This window comes from Oncorhynchus masou, chromosome 16 (assembly GCF_036934945.1).
Source record: "Oncorhynchus masou masou isolate Uvic2021 chromosome 16, UVic_Omas_1.1, whole genome shotgun sequence".
NCBI classification, from domain to species: Eukaryota; Metazoa; Chordata; class Actinopteri; order Salmoniformes; family Salmonidae; genus Oncorhynchus; species Oncorhynchus masou.
This window is the reverse complement of record NC_088227.1, coordinates 12,422,796-12,435,078: the sequence shown is the minus strand read 5'-3', so window position 1 is coordinate 12,435,078 and position 12,283 is coordinate 12,422,796. Positions and strand designations below refer to the sequence as shown.

Below are 12,283 nucleotides of genomic sequence, written 5' to 3'. Positions count from 1 at the left end.
GCTTGCTAGCAAGTCGTATTTCCACAAGGATTCTAAAGAAGTCTACTAATACGGAGCTGGCAACATCAGTCAAGTTAACTAGGTAGCGTTATCTAACTATGATAGCCATTTTAGATGGCAAACTAAATCAAAGATAGTGGATAAATGATAATTGAATCAGGTATTTTAACAATTGTCAGTTCCGGTCTACTTTACTGGGCGTGTCTCCCATACACTAATTCAACAGCAGCGGGGTCTGGTCTACCAGTTTATTGACTTTCATTGAACCAGAAAAAAACAGCGAGTGGGGTGTCTCGCTTCCTCTTCCGTCTTTGGCTAAATTATAAACCAATGATTGGGCCTTGGTACACTAGCTCTGCCTGGAAAGGAGCACTAATTATCTAGTTTATTCTGAATGAATGTCTAAAATAAGTGGTCAGGTTGCAAGTCCTATCAAATGTGTGAGCCATATCAGTTTCAGCCTTGTTGAAGCAACATAGCTAGCTAAATTCAACTTGTCATTGAAATATAAAAATATCCATGGTGGCAATGAAATGCTGTGTTGTGTGTATGTAACAGTATAGCTTCCGTCCCTCTCCTCGCCCCAGGGACCCTCTGCACACAGACAACAGCCACCCTCGAAGCATCGTTACTCATCGCGCCACAAAAGCCGTGGCCCTTGCAGAGCAAGGGGAACAACTACTTCAAGGTCTCAGAGTGAGTGACGTCACCGATTGTAATGCTATTAGTGCGCACCCCGCTAACTAGCTAGCCGTTTCACATCTGTTACATGTACAATACATTTTAGTCACCTGCCAATAATGCATGAAGCCTTTGAGTCTACAATTTGTCTGTCTTTGTAGCAGGCAGCAAAGTCTGACATGATGTCAGAGGGAGCGGGGAAGCAGGCATTGAACCCTGTCCAGGAGAGGAAATCAGAGTCTATGGTCTCTGCCTCCAACGAGCAGAGTGTGTCCCCTCCAGTATCAACTGTGACACCCCCCCTGCCACAACACCAACAGAGGATGAGGAAGAGGAGAGCGAAGATGAGTCTGAGATTCTGGAGGAGAGCCCATGCCGGCGCTGGCAGAAACGGAGAGAAGAGGTATGCAATGAACATGAGCTGGAGACAGGAAAATGGCTTTACTGGCCCAAAAATATTTTACTTGTTGTTTTACATATCTAAGTATTTTGAATCCGATGGAGATTATTTGTTTAATTTGACACTTTCTTTCTCGTTTTAGGTGAACCAGCGTAAGGTCCCTGGAATTGACAATGCCTACTTGGCCATGGACACTGAGGAGGGCGTGGAGGTGGTGTGGAATGAGGTCATGTTCTCAGAGCGGAAGAACTTGAAACTGCAGGAGGTGGGTTGGGTTCTCAGCCAGGGCTGAGCTACGACAGCACCTTGTGATGTCATAATAATCAGTTAGACTCCTTGACACCTCACAATGGACACATTGACAGCTCACAATGGAAAGGATGCTGTTTGTGATTACATAATGATCGATCATCACAGCTTAACGGCTCACAATGGAAATTATGCTCTTTGTGATCTCATAATGATCAGTCATCACAGTTTGACAGCTCACAATGGTAGGCATTGTGTGATGTATAATTACAGGCCATTATGATAGATTGCTATGTAAAAACTGACACTGGCATTTTCCAGCCCTAACACCAGGTTTGGCAATTTACCTTTCTATCATCTGCTCGCTTGCACTAAGTTGAGAAGAGTGGCAATATGTGTCCTTAAAAACACGCGCAAAAGTGACTCATGCAGAGCTAATGGGATGTTTTAAGAATGACAAAAAGGTATTAACGGTAATGCAGTTGATAATGCCATGGATTGAGTGTGGAAACGCAGCCTATCCAGCCTATAACTAATAGTTCCCATTGAACGACAGATGCGCCTGTGAAACTTGTATTTAGAAACATAAGAAATATTGTGCCCCAGATTACCAGAGACCTGTTCCTCCAAACTATTAAATCATCCTATAATGCCATATCAACAGCAGATTTATGGGAGAATTTGCCTCCCACCTAGGCAATGATGCATTTTAACGAATGCGAATGTTATGCGTAAACACAATTAAGCCTACGTATGTACACGGTGCCATGGAACAAGATAATCAATTTATAATACCATGCTTCTGACTAGGGCTGTTATGGTGACCGTATTACCGCCACACCGTCTGTCACAAGTCATGACTGCAGTCAAATTCCATGTGACTGTTTAGTCAGGTAATTAGGCTACTTCTAGCTCTGATGCTGCTGATGGTCATTGGTAGCCTACCAAACTTGCTAACTGCCTGGTACTCAGCAATCCGTTGTCCCTCTGATCACTTTGACATCTATGCAAATGTTTGAAAATCTAATCACACTTAATGAGAGCCCATGAGCTCATGTTGCGCAACATTTCTATAGGCTATTCAATTGCGTGAGAGATCCGAGTTATGGCCTCTACTTAAAAGAGGATCCCATCAACCTTCTATAGACTAGGCTTACTATTTATTAACTTTCCTAATATTAAGCACATTGCTTCTCTTTATAAAAGGAGTATAGGCTACCTGGCTGGCATGAAAATGAACCATAGGAATAGCTTCCTCCATTCCCTATTTTTTTAAATTTATTTAACCTTTATCCCGAGTGGCACAGCGGCCTGGTTTGAATCTAGGCTGCTTCACATCCGGCCGTGATTGGGAGTCCCATAGGGCGGCGCACAATTGGCCTAGTGTCGTCCGGGGTAGGCCGTCATTGTAAATAAGAACTGACTTGCCAGGTTAAATTTTAAAAAATTGACATAGCTAGTGCTTTTGCTGTTTGTTAGGCTTACTCATCTTGTTTGCTGACAAAAAGTAAATGTGGATAGTTCTTCCAACATCTTCCGTATGTGGCTCGGAATTCGATAAGGACACGCACGGTTGTGTCCCCAACATGTCTGTCATCACTTGTAGCCAGTGAGGACCCGATCACATGATGGGCATTGGCTAATAAGAATTGACATCTGAGAGAGCTATTTGAGTAGGGTTGCACATTTTGGGAAATATACAATTCCATGTACAGATTCAGGTGGAAACGTTCTGTGGGAATTAACAGGAATATATGTGAATTAATGGAAATATATGCAAATTAATATTAATACCATTTAAATATAGATGTTTTTTTGCATTGGATATATTTACTAAGCCATATGGAGACAGAAACATAAACCTTTTACCTTATCATAAGTAGACATAATTGCAAATGATTAAAGTGAAGGTCAAGCAAATCATAAAGAAAGTAGACTGTGTTGCAATCCTCTCTGATGGGTGGTCGAATGTTCGTGGGCAAGGAATAATTAACTATATAATCTCCACCCCTCAACCAGTATTCTACAAAAGCACAGACACGGGACAACAGACACACCGGTCTCTACATTGCAGATGAGCTGAAGGCAGTCATCAATGACCTTGGACCACAGAAGGTATTTGCACTGGTGACAGACGATGCTGTGAACAAGAAAGCTGCTTGGTCTAAAGTGGAGTCCTACCCTCACATCAGACCCATTGGCTGTGCTGCTCATGCATTGAATCTACTCCTCAAGGACATCATGGCACTGAAAACAATGGATACACTAAACAAGAGAGTGAATCTGAGGCTCTTTCCCCTGTTGCCGCCATCATCCTCCAAATCCCACCAACATCAGCCAACATCAGCCACCATCAGCAACTGGTCCTCTTTTGGGAAAACACACGCAAAACATGCAAAAGGGCTGACCGATCCGGGCAAATTTGAGACTTTTTGAGCCTGATAACAAGCCATCCTCAATAAGGTTGGAAAGTGACAGTGAAGTTGAGGCTTCAGAGTGGCTATTGAGGAGGTCCAGGGAAAAGACATGGAAGCTTGAGACGAAGACAACCAAAGCTTTAGTTTCTAGACTATCATTGTACAGATTTGGGAGAGGCGATGGATCATTGGGGATCATTCAATATTCCCTTTTTGTTAAGTGAAATCATCCCATGTGAAGAGTCAACTCAAATAATTAAAGTTCAATTTGTAACTAAATTGTTTTTCTATTTCTATTGGAAGGATTTAACTCTGTTGAACTCTGCATCCAGCAAATGAGTAGATTAAACATGTCTGGTTGGAGAGGTGTGTGCTGGGCGAAGAACATTCAGAAATCTCTTCCAATACACATTACCTGTGAGCATCAGGGGTGAACTAGTTGCATACGCAGCTCGAGCAAGACATTCATCAGCATTTCTGACTACGTTCCTCCATTGAGTCAAAAGAACTTCTGATTCCAGGAGGACCATGAGCTGTTGCTATCGATAAGGTGTCTGATTCATAATTATCACCCCGAATAGTAGAGGGACTTTTGTCAGAGGTTGCTTGTTGTGAGTGCTGAGGGAACTTGCCAGATGATTCTGCATCTTTGTTGCATTCTTCACACATGATTTGGTGTAGTATTCGCAAATGTACACAGCTTTTTCTTCTACATTAGCTGCAGTGAAATGTCTCCACACATCAGATAGTGCCCGTGGCATTTTCCTGTAAAGATCAGAAAAAATGGGTAAAATGTTAACAAAATATATAAAAAATACAATTCCATGTACAGATAAATAGTTAAGCAACTCCTTTGTAATCTATTTGTTTTCAAATTAAACATGTATGGAAACAGGTGAATTAACACTCCTCAGTTAGCAGGCTCAAGCAAGCTTAAACCCACATGGTCGCAAAAACTACCTAGCAGAAATTGTTAAAAATTAAAACACACTTTGCTGTAGGCTACTATTTCTAGTTAACAAAAAATAATGTATGTCATATAAAATATATTCACCCCACCCAGTATTGTAATTAAAACTTACCAGAAAGGATGTCGTCCTTGGCTCAGACATTGTAGTCGTGTGGGCTCAATAGCATCTCATTTGTGTCAAAATCTTGAGAATCAGCTGCATATGTGATGGAAGAATGCACTGTGTATGCAGAGTGTTGCAATTCCATTGAATTGGGGATAGTTTAACCAAAATGTTCCACAAGACCTAGAATTGCCTTGTGTGTCCCACAGAAAAAAAGGTTCACCGTTATAAGCTAACTTTTTTTGATGAATTTATGCAAAATTCCCGGGAATTAACTTCCCGTGGAAAATTCAAGAAATTTACCGGAAGGTTTCCGACCCTTTGCAACCCTATATGTGAGTGATAGGTGCTTCGGAGCATGCAGCCAGAGAAGGGAATTTTTAATTATTATATTCAGCCCGAGGGCACAACGACACTGGCCGCAAAAGGCATGGATTTTTATATGGGGCATTACAACCGCCCTGGGAAATTTGAGGCATTATCAATTGCTTGTCAAATTGTGAATGAGAGACTGAAGGGTGTGCAGCCTGCGCAAATAAATGCTCATGCCTTTCATGCATCTATTAGTCGCATAATGCAGCTTTAGCATGTATAAAAAAGAACGTGCCTCAATACAATTTACGGGAGCTTAGTATTTTAGATTTTAGGAGAAGTGTGATGAGTACATTTTATGAATTGTATTTTTATTTAATCCTTATTTTACCAATTAAGTTGCCTGCGAACATTCTCATTGACAGCAATGACCTGGGGAATAGTTACAAGGGAGAGGAGGGATGAATGAGCCATTGGAAGATTGGGGATTTAGCCAGGACACCGTGGTTAACACCCCTACTCTTACGATAAGTGTGAGGCGATCTTTAGTAACCACAGAGAGTCAGGACACCCGTTTTAACGTCCCATCCAAAAGACGGCACACTGCACAGGGTAATGTCCTAAATCTCTGCCCTGGAGCACAGAGGAAAGATTGCTTCCTACTGGCCCTCCAACACCACTTCCAGCAGCATCTGGTCTCCCATCCAGGGACCGACCAGGACCAACCTTGCTTAGCTTCAGAGGAAAGCCAGCAGTGGGATGCAGGGTGGTATGCTGCTGGCTCAAAGAAATAAAGATGTGTAGGCGAGGCTCGTTGCCAAAATTGGAGTTGATGACAATTCAATAACCTACAGAACTTGAGACCTGCTGTATTAAGCCATGGAACGCGTTGATTGGCCAGTAAGTGGCAAAGACCTCGTCACACCTACAACCTGTTTATTCCATTTTTTTTAAAACCGCCCTTTCGTGACAGCTCATAATTACAACTATGAAAATATCAGAAATATTTTTGACACACCCCTGGACCTATAGCACTCCTGCCAATGCTTACATTTACCGTGGAAGCCTAGGTGTTGAAACCCTTTTCTGAGGACTGTGTCGTTCATAAGGGCACACTACAGAAAACAACTACCAGACAGGAAACAAAATGTTGCATTTCTTACTGGACAACAGGTGGTGGTCCCACCTGAAAAAGACCTTGTTCTTGGCTGTGTTTCGCCCTGTGACTGTCTCGAAGCACTGAGCAGTTTGTTTGGAGCTTGTGCCAGTGTGCTGGCTCAGACCGTGTAGTCTGACTTCTGTTCTTTGTGTTAACGTGCTGTGTCGACATCTGAGCTTTGTGTAGGATGAGCTCTAGTTAGAATAGCTTTTTTTTCTCCTTTTTAAAAAGCGAGAGAGCAGAAATGCTGAGCTAACATGTGCTTAGCAATTGTTGAGGACAAAGCTGGATCAAAAATCAGAGACAAAGCATGACTTGCAGAGATGCTGAACTAACCTTTGCTTTTGCTTGCAAGGGCAAGGCCTGATCATATTCTGAGTAGTTGCAGACCTGCCAACCTGCACACATTTTGACTTGTACTCGCAACTTGGGGTCAAAGTATGCTGGTATGAAGAACTAACATAACACAGGCTTATAATTGGCACATTATGGTTTTTGACTCAATTGTCTGAAGTTGGACCTGAGCCAATCAGAGGACTTGGGGAAAAATAAAAAAATATTTAGCTCTCCTCCCCGGCCAGCCCCCCATTTGCATAGTACTATCAATGATGGTGGATAAATAAAGACAATTCACTCAGGCCCTTTACTATTGAAAAAAAAATAGTCGGTTCCAGTCCACTGAAGGGGGTTGGCTCTCCCATAAATACCAGTGTGAAAGCAGCTGGGTCGGGTCTACTTAGTCTTTTTCTTGTTCAAGGAACTAAGTGGGGTGTCTCGCATCCTCTTCCATCTATGGCACTGTTTTCTTACCCTGAGCTGGATTGCCGCGCTCTACTTCATCCATTTGATACCACTGATGTTTAAGGAAAAAGGGGAGGGAAAATGTTTACCAAATATATTTTCCAGAATTCTATGTGTTTGTCTAGCACATTACCACTTATGTAGTTGGCTCCTAATCGAGAACAACTTCCTTTCCCGCATATGCCTTCATCTCCTCAACGCTAATAGGCGCGAGCACATTGAAGAGCAAGTAAACATGCAGTAACATGCTGACCACACTGCTCATGTTGCAAAATAAATTCACACATTCATGTTTTTCAATCATTTCATCCAAACAAGCGTCTGCGTAGCCAGGCTCTAAACTAAAACTTGGTTCTATGTTTGAAGCTTGACGGCTGCAAGTCCCGCTTCTCCCATCTCCTCATTGGTTTTTAGGAGCATATACCCATGAGGGTGATTGAAAGGTTAACTGAGGCCCACACTCCAGTCCAAGTTGGGGGTGGTAATGCACCTTAAAGTTAGTTGCCAACCACCATATAAAGTCTGAAGCAGGCAAGATTACTAGAAACTACAGAGGTTTACTCTTTTATCTGTGGATTAATTATCAGAGTAGAGGACCTTGTGCATTTCAAGTAAAATAACAACCCAATGTTTATATCCCAGGACAAATTAGCTAACAACAGCAAGCTAGCTAAATGGCAATGAGTGTCATGCATTTCGACCTGTCCCCAACTGAATATAGTTGGTCCAGGGTTAGTTTTGGTAGTTCAACATGCGTGTCCTGACCGCCTCTGGTGTGGATGGACAAAATCAACTAGACCATGCCCGGTTGAAACAGACATGGTAGGGAGAGCTGTTCTGCTAATTACCGTCCTTCACAGAAATGTATGTTAGACTGTTAAAGATTAACAGGACTATGTCAATTGATCAGTTCTTGATCTGTCTTCTTGGTGTAGCTGTATGTCAACAGTAGCTCAAATAGGCCTAGTTGTTTCATATTCCAAATAGTCTACTAGACTACTACATTGCATCCAGTAATTGATTTACTCAGAATTTTCTCACTAAACAAAATTAAGAAGCCAGTTACATTTTCACAAGGCTATCCACTTAAAAACACATATTAATTAGAATAATCATTACCCCTAAATTTAACTGAGAAAAATGTGAATGTCATTAAGACCACTTAAAATAATTAAACAATACCTCTATGTTGGCTACATTGTTTGATATATTTTAAGAGACTGGGCTCGATTTTCAGCTGCCGTTAAGGCGGCGCTAGTTTCCAATTTCATCATGTAAAAACTGTCACACTGGCATTTTCCAGCCCTAACGCCAGATTCTGCAATTCACCGGTCTATCAGCTCGCTTGCGGTCAGATGGGCAGGGTGGAAATATTTGAGGTGTGTCCATAACATGATTCCTAGTGCTAATTTCAGACTGCACTAATAGGGATATTTAAGACAAACCAAAAGCTGGTTTAAGCATGAATTTTGATAGCGTAAACGCCAGCCGTTTCGTACAATGCCCAAATGCGCATGGAACAAGAGTAGCCTAATGTGCTTTTGGTGCCTGTATATGTTGTATTTAGAAATGTTTTTTGTTTGCTTAAAAACCAAGCATAGCCTCCCCTCCTCAAAGGCTTAAAAATAAATTTAAAAAATTGACTGCCCAATGCAATCGCAAAGATGGTTGATAAAGGGTTTGGCTCTTGAAACCGCCAGGAAATAAATCGTAATCACCAATGCTTTATTAAAATATCAAGTTTGAGAGGTGTAAAACAGTGAGCTGACATACACATTTTGTCTATGCATTGTAGGCAGGCCCAAATTATTTTTAGCCTTGCAGGTCCTGTTTTGGACATATGTAAAACCCCCTTCATGATGTAGGCTACATGTCCGTGCCTATCGTGAAACGAGAGATGATTACCTCGGCGAATATCGGTGAAGTTCGAAGTTATCTGTAACCTGTAAAAATGGCTTGTTTTCCTTTTCATATGTTCAAAACACAAGCCCTCCCTTAGGCCTAATATACGAAAGCTGGTTCAACCGCAATGCTTGTAATTTTTTATGACATTTTACATGTATTTATTGTTTAAAAATAAATTATTAACCTAACATGTAACCTAACATTAGAACCTGAATGATTCACCTTCCTGGTTTTCTGATGACAATGTCCATGGCGCACTTGCAATGCAACATCTGGAGATGGTTCTGATTATGTTCATAAAACACAGGCCTATTTGGGAGTAGTGTAACAGTGAGTGGACATTCTCCCTTTTCGATTTACATTCTTTGTCCAGCTACTGTGAAACATTTGGATGTGCATAAAACCCTCCAGTCTGCGGTGTTTTAATATTACATGTCCACGGGGAGAAACTGTGGTACCTGTAAGTGTGGCATAGCCTATTTTAAAACAAGTAGTTTTGATAATTATTTATCTTTTTTTGGGCCTTTTCAATAATTTTAATTGAATCTTGCTTTATTGACAATGTTTGGCATGTCCATGCTCAGCCATAATGTAATTTACAGTAGGCCCTAGCCCCTATATCAGTGAGAATGCTATTGAAGCTATGCAATACTTAGAACAATATGGACTGCAAATGGGTTCAAAAAATATTTAGCAAAATTAGGTCTACACTGTATTTAGTTTCTGTAAGCCACTTAACAAACTGTAACGGACTAACATTGGAATTGGAGTTGATTCCAAAGCAATACATAAAATACCATAAATACACATCTTGAAGCAACCACATTATTTCGCCATGGAGCATGTTCTGATTGGCCAGAGAAAGGCTACGCCTCACACCCACAACTTGTTTATTTATCAAAACCACTGCCAGCGCCAGGAAGTGTGCCGATGATTGTGAAAATATCAAAAATATTTCTGACACCCCCTGAACCTTTTTTAGCTCTACCGCCTGTGCTTAGATTTAACATTGTGTTAGGTTTGTTCAATTAGAGCCCTCTAGGGTTCAGGAAATTGCTGTTGCAGGTTTATTTGTATCTTCCCACTACCCAACCTCAGGCCTACATCAGCACTACCTTGTCAGAAATTCCTAGGTAGAGCCCTGATTTGTATATTTGGGTGATTCTGCAACTACGGGCACTTCCATGTCCTCGGTTCAATTTTGGGGATTTAAAAAACAAATATTTGTATTTGTTTTATTTTTATGTGATGTTCACACTGGAATCACCCAATACTTTTTTAAACACCTCTCTATCAAGTATTTGAGCTACTTTTCAGATGCATTTTATACCTCAATTTTGCCCTTGACCCTGACCCAGACTTAAGCTTCTACAATGTTTTTCTATGAGAGAACATGAATTACACATTATATAATGTTATGTACTACAGAAAGAGTCAAATAAATAAAATCTATATCAATATGTATTGTGAGTATGCCCTTTATGTAGTTTTTTTTTTTATACACAAAATATACTTGTCCTTTGGGAGTGGTGTCATTTCCACCACAGGAACAATTCCTTATTAATAAAGTTTTTTCGAGAGAAAGTTAATTTAGTTACCATGGAAATATATTGTGACACTGAAGCACATGGCTGCAGTGGACAGTTGTTCCAGATGTGATGTCTCGAGGTAAATATTGGCTTGTGTAGAGAATATTTTAATTGTCAGTCATTTCCAAACAAGCTATAATTTCTTTAATTTGTGGTAGAACTTTTGAATTTTTAAAATATTTTATGTATTTAATGTAAACACGCTGTAATACTATTCAAAGCATGCTAAGCTGTCTGTCAATTTTCTCCAGAAACTGTAGAAATGTAATTTCCATCACAAACTTAAGTGTGGTGGAAATGACACAAATCTATTATCTTATTCGTTTTTACTTTACTTTTTTTATTTTTTACTTTTTACTTTAGGCTTATTTAATCATGTTTTAAATTAATTTAATCTAGAAAATGCTCCAAGGTGTGCACAAGTTGAAAACTAAGTAGTATTTGTCTTTATTTTTAGAAGATGAAACAGCACATGGGGTCACAGACATATAGAAACAACATTAAAAAATGGTCTTATACGATACCAGGAACATCTGCAAAAAGACAGGGAGAGATACTGGAAGGAAAAAGAGAAGGGAGAAGTGAAATCTATCTCTGAGCTTACAAAGCGAGAACAAAGAAACAAGAGATGGAAATGTAACCAACGGAATAGAAGACAGACTTTAAAGAGAACAGTTGCAATGGAGACCTACCTATCAGGCAACACACCACCTCGCTCACCAGATGACTTGCAGCCAGAAAATGAGGCTAATATACCTGCCCCTAACTTACCTGCCCCTGATGCACACCCTGGTACCCCTTTCTCATCGTCTGCAACAAGAATGAGAAGTCGAATACTTGCTGGAAGGAAAAAGGTTGGAAGAAGTCGCTCAAAAGCATACAGAGATCTTAGTATGACAAATGTCAAACTTGATCATGCTTTATGGAAAGCTGAGAAATACAAAAAAAGGTATGATCGACTGATGAACAACATGAAGAGACAAGATTCCCCAAAGACAAAACAGCAAATGAAGGGAACTCCGAATAACTTGAAGGATTTTGTTTCAAAATTCCATCATTGCAGAGTTAAAACAAAAGTATAAAAATATGTCTGGTGCCAAACAAGTGGCTTCAAAAATGCTCAGAGGCAACATCCTGAGAAAGTATGGCCTGGTCAAAGCCGGAAACAGAGAATTTGGATTTTCAGCAAAAGCAATGAGGGCAAATGAGAACAGGCCATCAGGTCTTCAATACTCCAGGAAAAAATCAGTGTAACAGAATTAGCACTGCCACAGAAGAGAAAATCACTAGATTATATGAACGTGATGACAACAGCAGAGCAACAACAGGGAAAAAGGACACTAACGAGGAACAATAAGAAAAAGCAGAAGCACTTCTTGAATGGCACAATTCAGAACCTTTATCAGAAGTTTGAGGGAATATTCAAATTTCCTACTGTGAATTCTGCAAAAGACATGTTTTTTGGGGTTGTCAAGCTAACCGTCCAGGATAGGGACATATGTCTCTGCAAAACCCAGGCCAATCTCCAGTTCATGGCGGACAAACTACAGCATCACAAAGTGATCAGCTGAAGCAACATTGAGAGTTTTTGAGTCTTTGTGCTGTGAGAACCTTACTGAGTCTGTCACAACCCTACATAGTCAAATAAATAAAAGTGTAAGAACAATATCAAATATTTTTCATGCTGAAACCCTAAA

The 12,283-nt window shown here is 40.5% G+C and overlaps 1 pseudogene; it reads left to right on the top strand.

The window, feature by feature from the left end:
• The first annotated feature begins 863 nt into the window (after positions 1-863).
• LOC135557260 (nuclear receptor-binding protein-like) overlaps positions 864-12,283 on the top strand; it is a 45,463-nt pseudogene continuing 34,043 nt past the window's right edge.